The sequence below is a fragment of the Leptonychotes weddellii genome, chromosome 6, assembly GCF_054177405.1.
Source record: "Leptonychotes weddellii isolate Sample4059 chromosome 6, ASM5417740v2, whole genome shotgun sequence".
In the NCBI taxonomy this organism is placed as follows: Eukaryota; Metazoa; Chordata; class Mammalia; order Carnivora; family Phocidae; genus Leptonychotes; species Leptonychotes weddellii.
Window position 1 is genome coordinate 817,959 of NC_138374.1, and position 13,841 is coordinate 831,799.

At 56.2% G+C, this 13,841-nt stretch overlaps 1 non-coding gene across 1 annotated transcript; it reads left to right on the forward strand.

The window, feature by feature from the left end:
* Positions 1 to 2,009: 2,009 nt before the first annotated feature.
* TRNAK-CUU (transfer RNA lysine (anticodon CUU)) lies at positions 2,010 to 2,082 on the forward strand. Its single transcript has one exon. It is a non-coding gene; the product is annotated as a tRNA-Lys (tRNA).
* The last annotated feature ends 11,759 nt before the right edge of the window (positions 2,083 to 13,841 follow it).

Below are 13,841 nucleotides of genomic sequence, written 5' to 3' on the forward strand. Positions count from 1 at the left end.
TCAGGCCCTGGCGTTTGGAACACACGGGCAAGCCAGGTGGCTGATGGACGCAAAGGTTGCTGCTGATTAATATCGAGCTACCAAAATGCCACAGGGCCTGAGAAGTGAGCCCTCCTTGCCTGCAGCGGTAAATGCCATATCGATCGCCAGCAGGAGCTCCCAGGAAGCTAAAGAGCATGAGCAGAAGCCAGAGACACGCTCCCTCCAGAAGGTCAACCCTCGGCCAGAGGACAGCCCGGGCACACCTGAGGGGGAGCCCCGAGGGGCCCTACCCGGCCTGCGTCCACTCTGGGACTTGGGTTCCTGGGACACAGCCCAGCTGGAGACAGACGTGAAGGGGAGTTCTTCACACCCACACCCTGGGGCTGTAACCAGAGTAGCGAGAGCCAGGTCATCCCCGAGCGGCGGCTCTCAGTCGCTCTCTGCAGGGGAGAGAGCAGTATTGGGTCATCAGGGGGCCGAGGGCCCACACACGTCAGGGGCGGCCGGGGCTGGGTGCCGCAACCCCCTTCAGCTACGTCAGAAAGCAAACGGGCATGAGGGGAACCAAGAAGCTTCTGCTCACAGATGTCTTCACTCCCCAGGTCTGCGAGGCCTCATTCCACCCAGGACGACAAGCAGGAAACACACCTGCGCACGCACACAAACACACAAATGTGCGTGCACACACACAGCCCTTCCACGTGTGAGCACACACGCACACACACACGCATGCACACGCCCCCAAATAAAACCCACCTGGGGCCTGTAAAAAAAACCCTTCATTCCAAAAGTAGAGGACACGGGGCGCCTGGGTGGCTCAGTCGGCTAAACGTCTGCCTTCGGCTCAGGTCATGATCCCAGGGTCCTGGGATCGAGTCCCGCGTCTGGCTCTCTACTCAGCAGGGAGCCTGCTTCTCCCTCTCACGCACCCCCTGCTTATGCTCCCTCGATCTCTCTTTCTGTCAAATAAATAAATAAAACCTAAAAAAAAAGAAAAAAATTTAAAAAATAAAGCACAGAATATAACAACCAAGATGAAAATAAAAATCATATTTTACAAAAGATTTTCTAACAGAGAAGTATATATTTCAAAGTATCTGCTTTGAGCTTTCATTAAAGATCAAGAATCAACATGCTGAAGAAATAAGAGGACAAATAAGAGGTCTTAGTGGAATAAGATAAGATTTTTAAAGGCGAGCTGCTGCCTAAATATCATATGGAAATAAAAAGATGGCTGGATGGAAAGAACACAGAGAAACTGGAAGTAAACCTGAGGAATGGAATCTGCATTAGAAATGGGGAAGAGTGTGCATTCCTGCTTCCCAACGCTGGCTCCTGAGGGGGGTGCCAGATGAAGGACACAGTGATGAGGGACATCTTGAAATTTAAAGATATTTTGGTGAGTTTTAAAATTAATTACATGTTGGGGCACCTGGGTGGCTCAGTCGTCTGCATTTGGCTCAGATCATGATCCCAGGGTCCTGGGATGGAGCCCCACATCGGGTTCCCGGTTCTGCGGGGAGCCTGCTTCTCCCTCTCCCACTCCGCCTGCTTGTGTTCCTGCTCTCGCTGGCTCTCTCTGTCAAATAAATAAATGAAATCTTAAAAAAAATAATAAAAATAAAAAAATAAAATCAATTACATGTCAAATGAGTCTAAATAATTGTGTTTTGTTACAAAGCAGAATTAAGTATCAAAAACAATTCTCAAAAAAATCACATAACATAAAAATTATAAGTGAAAAATATACAATGTTAAAATAAATTTGTACCTCTAAAAGAAAGGGGTGATTTTCTAAAAAAAAGAATGGGCTTTTCCAAAATTGCCTTCAGAGGAAATTTGAAGAGTTTAATAGGTGAACAACCATGGAATGAATTTGAAAGTTTGCAAAAGGATTTTTCCCGTAAGTGGTGGCAGATTGATACAATTTTATGGGTGGATATTTCAAAATTTTAAGCAACAGATTTTTCCAATTCCATATAAATTGAAAAATGATAAAAAAAATATATAAATATTTTCTCAGGGGTGCCTGGCTGGCTCAGTTGGTAGAGTGTGTGACTCTTGATCTCAGGATCATGAGTTCAAGCCCCATGTTGGGCATGGAGCCCACTTTAAAAAAAAAAAAGAAAGAAAGAAACTCTTCCCAATTAATTTTATGAATCTAGTTTAACCCTGATACTGAAGTTTAACAAAGATAGCATTAAAAGAAAAACAATGGTGGGGTGTCTGGGTGGCTCAGGTGGTTAAGTGTCTGACTCTTGATTTTGTCTCAGGTCATGATCTCAGAGTTGTGAGACTGGGCCCTGCGTCAGGCTCCATGCTGGGCACGGAGCCTGCTTAAGATTCTCTCTCTCCCTCTCCCACTGCCCCTTCCCCTTACCTCACTCTCTAAAAAAATAAAATAAAGAAAAGAAAAGAAAGAAAAATTATGGTACAGTCTCAATTATGAACACAGACCTAAGAATTCCAAAAACATTTATAGCAAGTTAAATGCAGTCACTATTTTAAATTAATAATACATTGAGTGCTTGGGATTTATCCCTTGAAGACAATGATCAGCTAAAATTATAAAACCTAAGCTATATCAATAATTTAATTATATCTACAGCACACCTCCACGGCCCTCCCACTCACCGGATTATCTCACTGGGTAAAGAATTCTGGCTCAGAATTTCGGGGGCAGTGTTCTACCACCTTTGCATCTCATTGCTTTAAATTGTTAGATTATTTATAGATAAATAAATCGATTTATTATATTAAATATTAGATTTAATATCTAGTTATTAAATAATAATTTAATTATATCTACATATCTAATGCTTTAGTCCCTTAATTCCTCTCACTTCTAGAAATTTTCTGCTCCCCGGAGGCCAATACTTTCAGCTCTTTTAAAAAATTTCTTCATACCCCATACATTTCTAAATAATACATTTCTCCTATCATTGCTTGATTTTTTTTTTCATCAGTTTTAGATATTATCTGCTGGCTTCCTAGTTTGGAAGTTTGAAATTCTCTTACATTGCCTCCACCATTATAAAGACCCATGAATTTCTACCCCCCCTCCATTTGTTATGGGCTATATCACAATTTTTATTAAATCAAAATTAGTGTATGTGTTATTAGATTAGGTAAATGTCATTCTGATCTGAGCTATGAAATATAATTTTATTATATTTCCTTTGTTGGGTAACTTTATATTTTCCCAGAGTTAATAATGGCCTTATTATTCATTAGCTTGATTTTTCTGCCTAAGGTTTGCAAAGCTTCTTGAATCCATGAGCTGATGTTTTTCACTTGTTCCGGAAAATTCTAGCCATTATCTCTTTGCACACTGCTTCTGCCCCATTTCTCTCCTCTCTTTCTGGAAATCTAATTATTAGTACATTAGTACTTTTGAGCATGCTCCATATGTCTTACATGTTTCTCTGTTTTGTTTTTTACCTATCTGTTTTTACTCTCTGTGCTTCAGTTTGGGTATTTTCCATTAACCTGGTATCTGGTTCCTCAATCCTGTGTTCTGCTGCTAAGGGCATTCATTGAGTTATTAATTTCACATATTGAATATATGGTTATAGAATATCCATTTCATCTTTTCATAATTTTTTTAAGTAGGCTTCACACCCAACGTGGAGCCCAACGTGGAGCTCGAACTCACAACCCTGAGATCAAGACCTGAGTTGAGATCAAGAGTCGGGCACTTAACTGACTGAGCCACCCAAGCACCCCTTATAGTTTAAATTATAGTTTTTTTTAAAAAAAGATTTCAATTTTCCATCTTTTCGTCAATTTTCTATAATGTATTCGTTGTAGTTATTTTGAAGTCCTTGCCTTCTAACTCTGATGTCCAGATCATCTTTGGGTCTACTTCCATTGTCTATTTCTCCACTTAATTATGGGTCATATTTTCTTGCCTCTTCCATGTTTGATAAGTGTTCATTGTAGGCTTCACATTGTGTATAAAAGAACGAGTGAGGTCCAGGGAAGACTATCTTCCACCAGTCTTATCTTGTAGGTGTCTGGCGGTCAGGGCTGAAGCTGGCTGGGCTGACTCACAGCGTGAGGGAGACCCCATCCCAGGCAGGGCTGCATGTCTCACTGGCCTGAGGCTATGAGGGGCCTGACTGCCTTTCCGAGGTTCCAGCCGACTCTCCAGCCTCCTGATTCCTGGCTCCCATCTAGTGAATGTTCTGAGAGGCTGGGGCGTGCTTGCAGGGCTCCCTGCCTGAGGGATGGGATGGCCTGTGCCTCTCAGAACCGCTCAGCCTGGCTCCCAGCCTCCCCTGTGGCCACCGAACTCAGCAACCCCTCATGGTGTGTTTGAAGCCCCTCCAGGGTCCAGTCTGGCCTTTACTCCAAGCAAGACTGCATGTTTCCCAGGTTTCTCTCTTCTCAGCAGTGGCCTCTCGTCTGGGCCCAAACGATGCTCAGCCAGAACCCAGGTGAGGAAATGTCTCTGGGGTACACCCCCGCCTTCAACGCCTTGAGTTTTGTGCTTTCTCTGGCGTTTTCTCCTTGCTGCAGAAGCGTGGGTCTGCTGTGACCCACGACCTCCTACCTGGATGTGGGGGCTCCATTTGCGTGGCTTGCTGAGTCCTCTGGCCCAGTTATGCTCCGAGGCCCCACAGCAGGTCAGTCTCCTGGACCTGGTGTCCTCTCCTCACGGGTTCTGGAGAAAAGAGGCACGCACACCTCCACGGCCCTCCCACTCACCTGATCATCTCGCTGGGTAAAGAATTCTGGCTCAGAATTTCGGGGACAGTGTTTTCTACCACCTTCGCATCTCGTTGCTTTAAATTGTTAGAGTTTGACGTCATCCTGTCATGCTGGGTAGTGTCTGACCGCCCCGCCTGCTCTGAGCTCTCCACCTTCGGATGAAGTCTGGCAGAGCAGAGAGGGGCAGGAGGGGAGAGAGGTGGGATGAGAAGCCTTCGGATGAGGTCTGGCAGAGCAGAGAGGGGCAGGAGGGGAGAGAGGTGGGAGGAGAAGGAGGCTGGGGAGCTGTCTCCCACCAGCGGCCGGGTGCATGCTGAGTCTCTGACCATCTCTGACCGGAGGTGCAGCCCTGCAGCGGCCTCTCTGCAGACAGCTCCCTGTGGGCTCCCTCGGGCCCAGACGGTCACAGCTACAGGCTCCTGGGTTTGCTCTAACCCTGCCCACAGCCGAGTAGCCCTAGCACAAGACCAGGAACGCGGGTCGACTGTTACATTCCGAGTATCGAACCAACATCCCTGGGATAACTGGTTAATTATTTGGAGAAGAAAATCAAGTTATATCCCTGGCCAAGCATCCATATAAATTAATTCCAGATGGATTAGAGAAGTATGAAAAAAGGAGGAAAAATAATCATCCTGTAAATAAAAGATATGTAAGCACTGTGCCAATTTTAAGAAGAACTTTCTAAGCATAAACCTAAAGGAGAGTCATCAAAGGAAAATATGGCTAACTTTCAGTGCGTACCACTCCACGTTTCTCTGTGTGCATGTCTTCAATAAATTACAAGCCAAGTGACAAACAGGAAAAAACATTTGCAATAGAAGAAAAGCTCCAAAACTAACAAAAAGTGGAAAATGGGAAAGACTAGGACCCAAGGGTTTCAATAAAATAGATCAAGTGTCTACAGTGAACATGCCTAGAGCCTCTGGGCACCAGAGAAATTAGACAAAAACCAGGTAAGCTTATTCCGCACCAAACCGCCCAATCCTGGTCCCGGGCCCATCTGCCCCCACAGGCCCTCCGGGGTGGGTGGGGGGCACTTCCTGCAAGGGGACCCCCCCACACCGGTTCTGATTCTGGGCCCAGCCTCTGCCTTGGGATTTTCCCTTCAGACCTGAAGGGCCCATTAATATGTTTTCCTAAACAAAAAAGCAGTTTCTTTTGGAGACAAAGAGCCCCCCCACCCCCCTGCCCTCATGGGAAGGGAACCAGGCCAGCAGGGCTCACCCCCACCCCGCAGATGCCCTGCCCTCACTGCCCCTGCTCACGCCCCCTCCCCCACCTCACCCCCATCTGCCCCCAGCCCTCTCTCCACCAGCATCTGGGGCTACAGGGATCCCACTTTGCTGTGGGCTTTCGTGTCAGGGCGTGAGCACCATGGTGCCGGGGACTCGGTCTGACCGGGGCAGGCACCGACCTGGCCAGGAGCAGTCCCGGGGCCAGGATACAGGGAGGCAGCTACAGGGTCCCCAGGGTTCCCTCTGGCCCCGGACGTGGGGCACCCTGGCTTTCTGCGGTTTGACGGAATTCTGCAGTCCTGATACTCGCTTCCAGGGTTGAGGCAGGCAGCACGTGCTGTGGAAGAGAAGGCAAACCCAGGGCAGTCCACAGAGCATTTATGCAGCAGACACCCAGCGAAGGGGGGGCTGGAGCCGCAGAGCTGGACCTGGCAGGGCTCCTCCCGGCCAAGCGGCCATAAACACCTCCCGGGGCCAGCAGTGTCCCTTGCCCAGAGCATGCGGCCAGTACTCAGCTCGGCCAGAGTTTCTGGGCTGCGACGCGGCTTGGTGACCGCGCTGCCTGCCCCAGGCACACCCAGCCCTTGCCCCGCCGTCAGGGGGAGCCACTGGGCAGGGCAGTGTGGGGGTCAGCAGGCCCAGGGAGCCCTCCCTCCGGGGCCAGGACGGAACTGGCGCCGCTGCTGCCCCTGTGGCCCCTTTGGAGCCTGGAGTTCCAATCCTCAGCCGGGCCGCCCCTCTGGCCCCTCCCTCCCTCGGCGGGAGCCACCTGCAAACCAGAGCGGGCTGCAGGCAAGTCACCTGTGCCCGCAGTCGCTTCACCAGCCCTGGGAGGGGGCAATACCCCCTCTGAAGACCAGGGGCCCGCAGGCTGCCCCAGGTCACCCTCCCAGGACAGAGCGGGCCGGGCCCAGGTCACCCCATCCCCTCCCTGCCCCTCCTCGTGCCTTCCAGCTGGGAGGGAGCCCATCCTCACCTGGGAGGCCGGGACCAGCCGTGTCCCCCGGGCCGCTGGGAGCCGCAGGTAACGAGGTGTTGTGTAACCCCCCATTTTCTCTCTGGGCTTTTCGATTTAATTGAGAGTGTATTTCCAGAAGCAGAATCTGGGCCACGGTGACGGGAGCAGGTCTGAGGGGAGGGACCGAGGCCAGGGTCTCTCCCTCCACAGTTGCACCATTCTCCTCCAAACTCCGGCTGGCAGGGTGCTGGCAGGGTCGGGGGGCATGCTGGGCCCCCCCCACTGAAAGCCCACCTCCTGCGGAACACAGGTGGGGACGGGCCCTGGGCAGCTCCTGGCTTTGTCTGACCAGCCCTCTTGTTGCACTTGAGGACACTGAGGTCCGGGGAGGTCAGCCCTGCCTGAGGACGCAGGGCCACAGTGAAAACCCAGCATATGGAGCAGGGAGCCCGCAGACCCTCCTGCCCTCTGGGCCAGCCCTCCTTCTTCCGGATGGTTCCTTCATTAGCAAGTGGCCAGTGCAGGGCGCTGTGGTGACTGCCCATGGTCTGGATCTCCTGGCCTCCCTCTCCACTTGTCACCCAGGGTGTCACCTGCTGGATGCCCTGCCCGGTCCCTGCCTGCAGGTAGCCCCCAGCTCAGCAATAGACACCACAGGACCTTGGCCAGTGGCGGCCGGATGCGGAGGGTCTTTTATTCCCTCCATATGCTGGGTTTTCACTGTGGTCCTGCGTCCTCAGGCAGGGCTGACCTCCCCAGACCTCAGTGTCCTCAAGTGCAACAAGAGGGCTGGTCAGACAAAGCCAGGAGCTGCCCAGGGCCCGTCCCCACCTGTGTAGGTGCGCTCCCCTCCGAGGACCAGGGACCCGCCAGGCAGGAGGGGCGCACAGTGGAGCCTGCCATCCGCCTCTAGGACAGGCTGCTGGGGGGACATGCGACCTAGAGGCTGATGGCAATCGAGTGCCACTCCTGCTGGCTCGGCAGCCTCCCTCCCAGCGGGGACGGTGGCCCTCTTTCCCAGGGGGCCGCTCCAAGTGGGCCTGGCCCTCGGCCTTCCTGGCGCAGGGTGGGCAGGTGGCCCAGGCTCAGGCGAGCCCGAGCAGGACACCCAAGGAAAGCGTCTTCCTCCTGGGTCTCGAGCCAGGGTGGGGTGGGAACTTCCGGGGCTATGTCTGCGCTCCTGGAGGAGGCTGAGCCCCCGGAGCCCACCGGACCTGGGCAGCTCCCCAGAGAGAAGCGCATGCCGCTGACGCTCACAGCAGCAGGCTTTTCTTCTGGGCGGATTAAGGCGGCAGGCAGCCAGGAGTAGGTGAAGGGCGGGCTTTGGGGGTTGCCCACAGCTGGGCCAGGCCACCAATGACATTTTTAGAAAGGATTTGGTATTTGTTATTTCCAAAACGGCATCCAAGTTGTCTCTATGGGAAAGAGCAGAACCTTGACCTCCTTCCCCGTACTTCACAGCTTAGCGCTGTTTTTATTTTGAATTACGCAGTGGTGGGGGGGTGGGGGGCACCCTGATCCTTGGGTGCTAGGGGCCTCCAGGGGTCTTGGTGCAGCCCTGCACGGAGCCCAAGGGGGACCTCCAGACGCAGGCCCCGGCAGGTGCTGGTGAGCATGCGAGTCAGGCCCACGGAGCAGGAGTGTGGCAGCTCCACGTGGGGGCCGGGCCAGGCGACCAGCAAGCCCCGCACAAACCGTGACCTCTGCCCCCGCCGGGTGGCCCCTGACCCAGCCCTGTCTGTGGGCGGCTCGCGTGGGCGAGTCTGCTGGGGCCACCGCCTGCCCTGTTCCTGCAACGGCCTGGCACCATGTCAGGGGTCAGGCGCGTGCCCCGCACTCCCAGCCGAGGGCTCGGCTCCTCCTCCCGCGGGGGCCGGTGGGTGGGGCCTGGCTTGGCCTGCGGGGAGTCCTGGAAGCTTCCGGCTTCGGTTGGGACAGGCCTGGCTCCCTGGAGTCCAGCCAGAGAAGAAAACCAGATGGGCTTGTTGGGAGCCCAGCCTGGCCCTGCCTCTCCCACCTTCGGGCCAGCAGCGCTGCTCAGAGAAGGAAGGCCGCCATCCTGCCCCCGGGAGGCCTGGGGAAGGATGGGGGTGTGGGGGGGTACACCTCGCCCACCATCGGCCACACCCCCCGGCCCACCCGTTCCTCCTGCTCTCGGGGGTGGCGTCCCCACAAACTGCAGGCCCAGGACAGGAGTGGGCTTGTCTGGGGTCAGCTTGACCAGCAGGACAGGCGACCCCCCTTGGGGCCTGTTTCCCAGTATGCCTGACTGGCCAGGCCCGCACAGCCACGGCAGGGCAGACCGCTTGGAGGATTCCTGGAGAAGGCCTCCCCTCGGGCTTGGCCCCTCTAGAGGCCGGGGCCAGGGCCAGGCTTGGCCACAGCAAGCGGGTGTTTGTGGCAGCCAGAAAACATGAGGCTCTGGCAGAAGGCAGCCCGTGGCCCTTCCAGAGCATGTGGGCAGAGCTCCTGCTTAGCCTGCTGGCGGCTGCAGGCGCCCTGCCGAGTGCTGGCCGCCCACCGGGGGTCTGCTGCAAAGACTGCTGGGACTGTGGGGTCACGGGGAGCTCGGGCTACAGGGGGGCTCGGGGACCTCGGGTTAAGACCTCCTGGTTGGAGTCCAGCCTGCTGTTGAAGGCAGGGTGACCTTGGCACGGGACCCGGCCCTCTTGGTCTCCGTCCCCAATCTGCGGTCTGGGCACCATAGATGTCCCTAGACATGCAGTGTGAGATGGCGGCTGGGGGGCTGGTGACCTTCTGCTGGGACCCCATCCCCTTTCCCCAGCCCCAGCCCCACGCTCCCACTTGCTTCTCGGGGAGACGGCTGGGTCTGCAGATGTGGAGACGGCCCTTTTCCTTCCAGGCCCGCAGCCTGCTCCCTGACTGCTGGTCATCTCCGTAGCTTCCCACTGACTGCCTGCCTTGTGTCTGGGCTGTGCAGGGCGCCGAGGACGACCCCCTGCCCCAGGGAGCACAAAGTCCATCGGAGGAGAGAGGCCCAGAGCAGACAAATGAGGGGATTGGGAAGGTGGTCTTGGGGGCACAGGAAAGGGTGGCCCGAGAATGGATGTCTGCCTGCACCTTGGTGTTAGCCCCTGGGCATCGTTGGCGGACATATCAGCCTCGTGTTGCACGGGGCCGCAAGCGTCCTTCTTGGGGCCTGTTTATAAGCAAGGATGCCAAGGCCCAAGGGGCAAGCCCTCTGCCAAGTCTGTGAATGAAGAGCTGGGGCCCAGACACCAGGCTTTGTCTCCAGCAGACTCAGGGAGGCGGTTCTCAGGGACTATCCTGCCCCCAGACGCTCACCCTGACGCCTGTTGCCATGACCTCGCAATCCCAAAGCCCATCCCAGTCCTGAATGCTCCGCGTCTGCAGCCAGAACGCATGACCCCCTCCCTCATTCCACATCCCGGGCCTTGTCCCTGGCCCTGGACTCCAGACTCAGGCCTCTACCGCCTGTGCTGGGGCTGGCCCCCCAAGTCTAAGTGTCCCCGTGAGCTCTCAGGCGCCCTCTTGGCTCTGGCCTTGTCCAGCCCCGGCCAGATCCAGCTGCAGCTCAGCCTGGACCCTTTAAGAGGAGGCCTGGAACAGGCCCAAGCCGTGGAATGGAGGCTGGAGGTGCTGTTCCCCCGCCCCCCCGGGTCCCAGCTGGGGCATGCTAGGGGCAGCCTTGGATCAGCCGGATGCCCATCCCACGCCAGCAGCCCAGGCAGGCTCTCCTCTCCCAGACATTTCTAGAAGCTGCCGAGGTCTGCTGAGGAAGCCGGAGATGGTGAACGGTCCTCGGGGTCCCCAGCAGTGCGGGTCCATGCTCTGGCTCTGGAGGAGTCAAGGAATGCCATCTTGCCCCATTTTCATGCCATGAGCAAGGACCGCCCATCGGCCGCGGCTTCCTGAGCCACTGTTCCTGGAGGGGCCTGGGAGAGGCCTGCGGACACATTCGGCTTCCTGCTGGCTTCCTTCCGGTGAACATGCTTCCAGATGAAGGTCTGGGCTTTGCCCATGGATCCTGATGGCCACCGTGGTTGGGGCGGATCTGTGGGCTCCCTTCGCCTTGCTGCTGGATGGAGAGTCTTGTCAGGGCGCTAGGCTGTGTCGCTGGGGAGCCGGGCCCGGGGGCAGCCTCTCTAGCCCAGCCCCCCATCTCCACAGCCCTGTCTTCCTTGCCTGCAGGCTCGCCCTTCCTCCCCCATCGGATCTGTCCCCACGCTGCCCACCATCAATTTCCAAGGTGGCTGAGCCTCAGAGGCAGCAGCAGGCCTCCTGGGTGGGCTGGAATGGGGCTCCGTGGATTCCCAGGACCCCATCAAGTCCCCCCACCCCTCTGTCTAATTTAGAAATGACTAATGAGTCCGCTCCCCCCCAGGGAGGCACCGCCATCTGTCCTGGTTTCAGAGGCTCCTCCTTCTCCTGCGAGGAGACGCTGCAGGTAACCTGATTTCCCCGCAGTCAGAGGAGGCTGGCTGCAGGGACCTGGTGTTGGGGCAGGCAGGCTGGGCCCCCCAGAGGCACGCCCTGGGCCAGGGAACCCACAGGTGCCTCGAGGAGGCTGGCAGGCCCTCCCGCTCTGGGTTGTGCAGATTAATGCATCGCAGTGACATTCCCAGGAAGACCCCAGGTCTCTGCTCCCTGGACCCCCACCAGGGAGGCCAGGACACATACAGCCTCCCTTCAACAGCAAGAGACAGCGATTCTAAGAAGTCTCCAAACAAAGGTGGCCGCCAGCCTGGAGACGCTCCCTGTGTGCAGGCAACCCCTCTCCCCAGGCCCATCCCCTGCAGCGCAACATCCTCTCTGGGCCCCGAGTGCCCATCTGCAATGCCAGGGCAGGGCCCAGCAGCCAGGGAGGTCCTACCCAGGCACATGATACCTGTTCGTTCATTCATTCATTCGCTCATTCATTCATCCCCTCAGCCATGCACTAGTGTTCTGAGCATCCCCACGTGGGTAGCCAAGGTAGTGCTGGGGACACGGAGCAGAACAGTTCATAGCCCTGGGAGCAGAAGGACCCCAGAGCAGGTGGGTAGAGAGGCCTGGGGGCCTGATTGGGAAGGGGAGGGAGAGGCTGGGAGGGCTCCAGGGAGGAGGTGAGGCCTGAGCTGGAGAGCATGGGCTGGGTCTCAGGACAGGAGAGGGACAGGCAGGCCTGGCAGGTTGAGGGCAGAGTCCACTCCTGGGCAGACCCCCAGGTCTCTGTACCCAGTCGGGCCCAGGCCTCTGGGACTTAATGGAGTCCTAACTCTGGTCAGGTTCAGGCTGAAGAGGAAGGCAGGAGGGTCCTACACTGACCTTGGGGAAAGGGAAGCCTGCCCAGACAGTGTGATGGTCAGCTGATGGCCACCTGGCCTGCGGCTGCCCCCCCAAGTCAAGGGCGGTGGGGGGAGGGGTGGATGATGGTGCTTGCTCTCCTCTGCCCTCCCCTCCCCAGCAAGCCCGGGTCAGGCCCAGGACAGACCCCCAAGATGTCCCCTCTTGGGTCCTGCCACAGGCCCTCGTAGACGGCTGTCACCCTGCGTCCCACTCCCCCTGAGGCTGCCAGACAGACGTGGACAGCATCGTGGACGGCCCATCGTTGGGCAGAGCTTAGTCGTGATGGGTTTCCTGAACCACAAAGCAAACAGGAGCTGTTCCTCACTGTCCCTCATGGGGTATCTGCTGAACAGTTTGAATTGGGGACAATACCACTGAGCCAGGCCTTCTGTGATGTGGCGTCCTCTCCCTTGTCCATTTTGTGCAGCCCTCACTTCTCCAGGAAGTGCTGCCCCTTTGCGGGGAGGGGGCCTGGCGAGAAGAGAGGCCTACAGACGCCCTAACTCTGCCGTGGGCAATGAGAGAGGAGCGGGGGCTGAATGAGCCCACCACACCCCACGGAGAGCGTTATCCTCACCTGACAAGCAGGTGTGGCCCCGAGCCCGTGCTCTGGGCACCTGGGTCCCGGCTGCCCAGCTGCCCCTGGCAGGTGCTGAGTGCCCCGAGTGCTGCATGGGGCGCCCACCTCAACTCGGGGCACGAGGCCCTGCTGCTTGGGAAGAGGTTGGTGGGGAAATAAAAACCCCCAAGATGTCCACGTCCTGCCCCCAGGACCTATGAATTTGCCCGGCCACAGGGATTCAGGTTGCCAGTGGGATGAAGCCTGATAAACAGCCCATGTTCAGACGGGGAGGGCATCCGTGATGAACCAGGCAGACCCAGTGTAATCTCGAGGGTCCTTGCAGGGGGCGGCGGGGGGCAGGAGAGTCCCGAGGGCAGAGAGAGACATCTACTGGCTTGAAGATGGAGGGAGGGGCCACGCGCCAAGGAAAGCAGGTGCCTCGGGAAGCTGGAAAAGGCCAGGACACAGATTCTTCCCCAAAGACTTCGTGGGAAACCCCCTGCCCACACCTGGGCATGGTCCATTTCAGACTTCTGACCTCCAGAACTGTGAGATGGTAAATTTGTATCTTTTTAAGCCACCAAGCTGTGGTCATTTGTTACAGTGGCCACAAGAAATTCATAAACCCTCCTTCTGGGAGGCCAGAGTCCTGCTTGAGAGAAGAGCACGCATGCACGTGTGCACACACAAGACCACAAACAAAAGCACCTATGGTCACTGCATGTCCACACTCAGCCCGAGGCTGTTGTATAGACAGTAAGTCCCCATGTGTTTCCAACTCCAGCAGCAAGGACCACCAAGTGAGATGCCCACAGGTGCCATGGTGCAGCCCCTGGTGCCCCTCACCCTGGGAGATCCGGCCATGGTGCCTGGACTTCCTGGTCCTCATCCTGGTCACAAATATGGATTGTTGGCCTGGGAGACCCTCAGAGGCCCTATGGCCTTACAGGAGGGAACTGTCAGAGGTGGCTGGGTGGCTCAGTCGTTAAGCGTCTGCCTTCGGCTCAGGTCATGATCCCAGGGTCCTGGGATCGAGCCCCGCATCAGGCTCCCTGCTCTGTGGGAAGCCTGCTTCTCC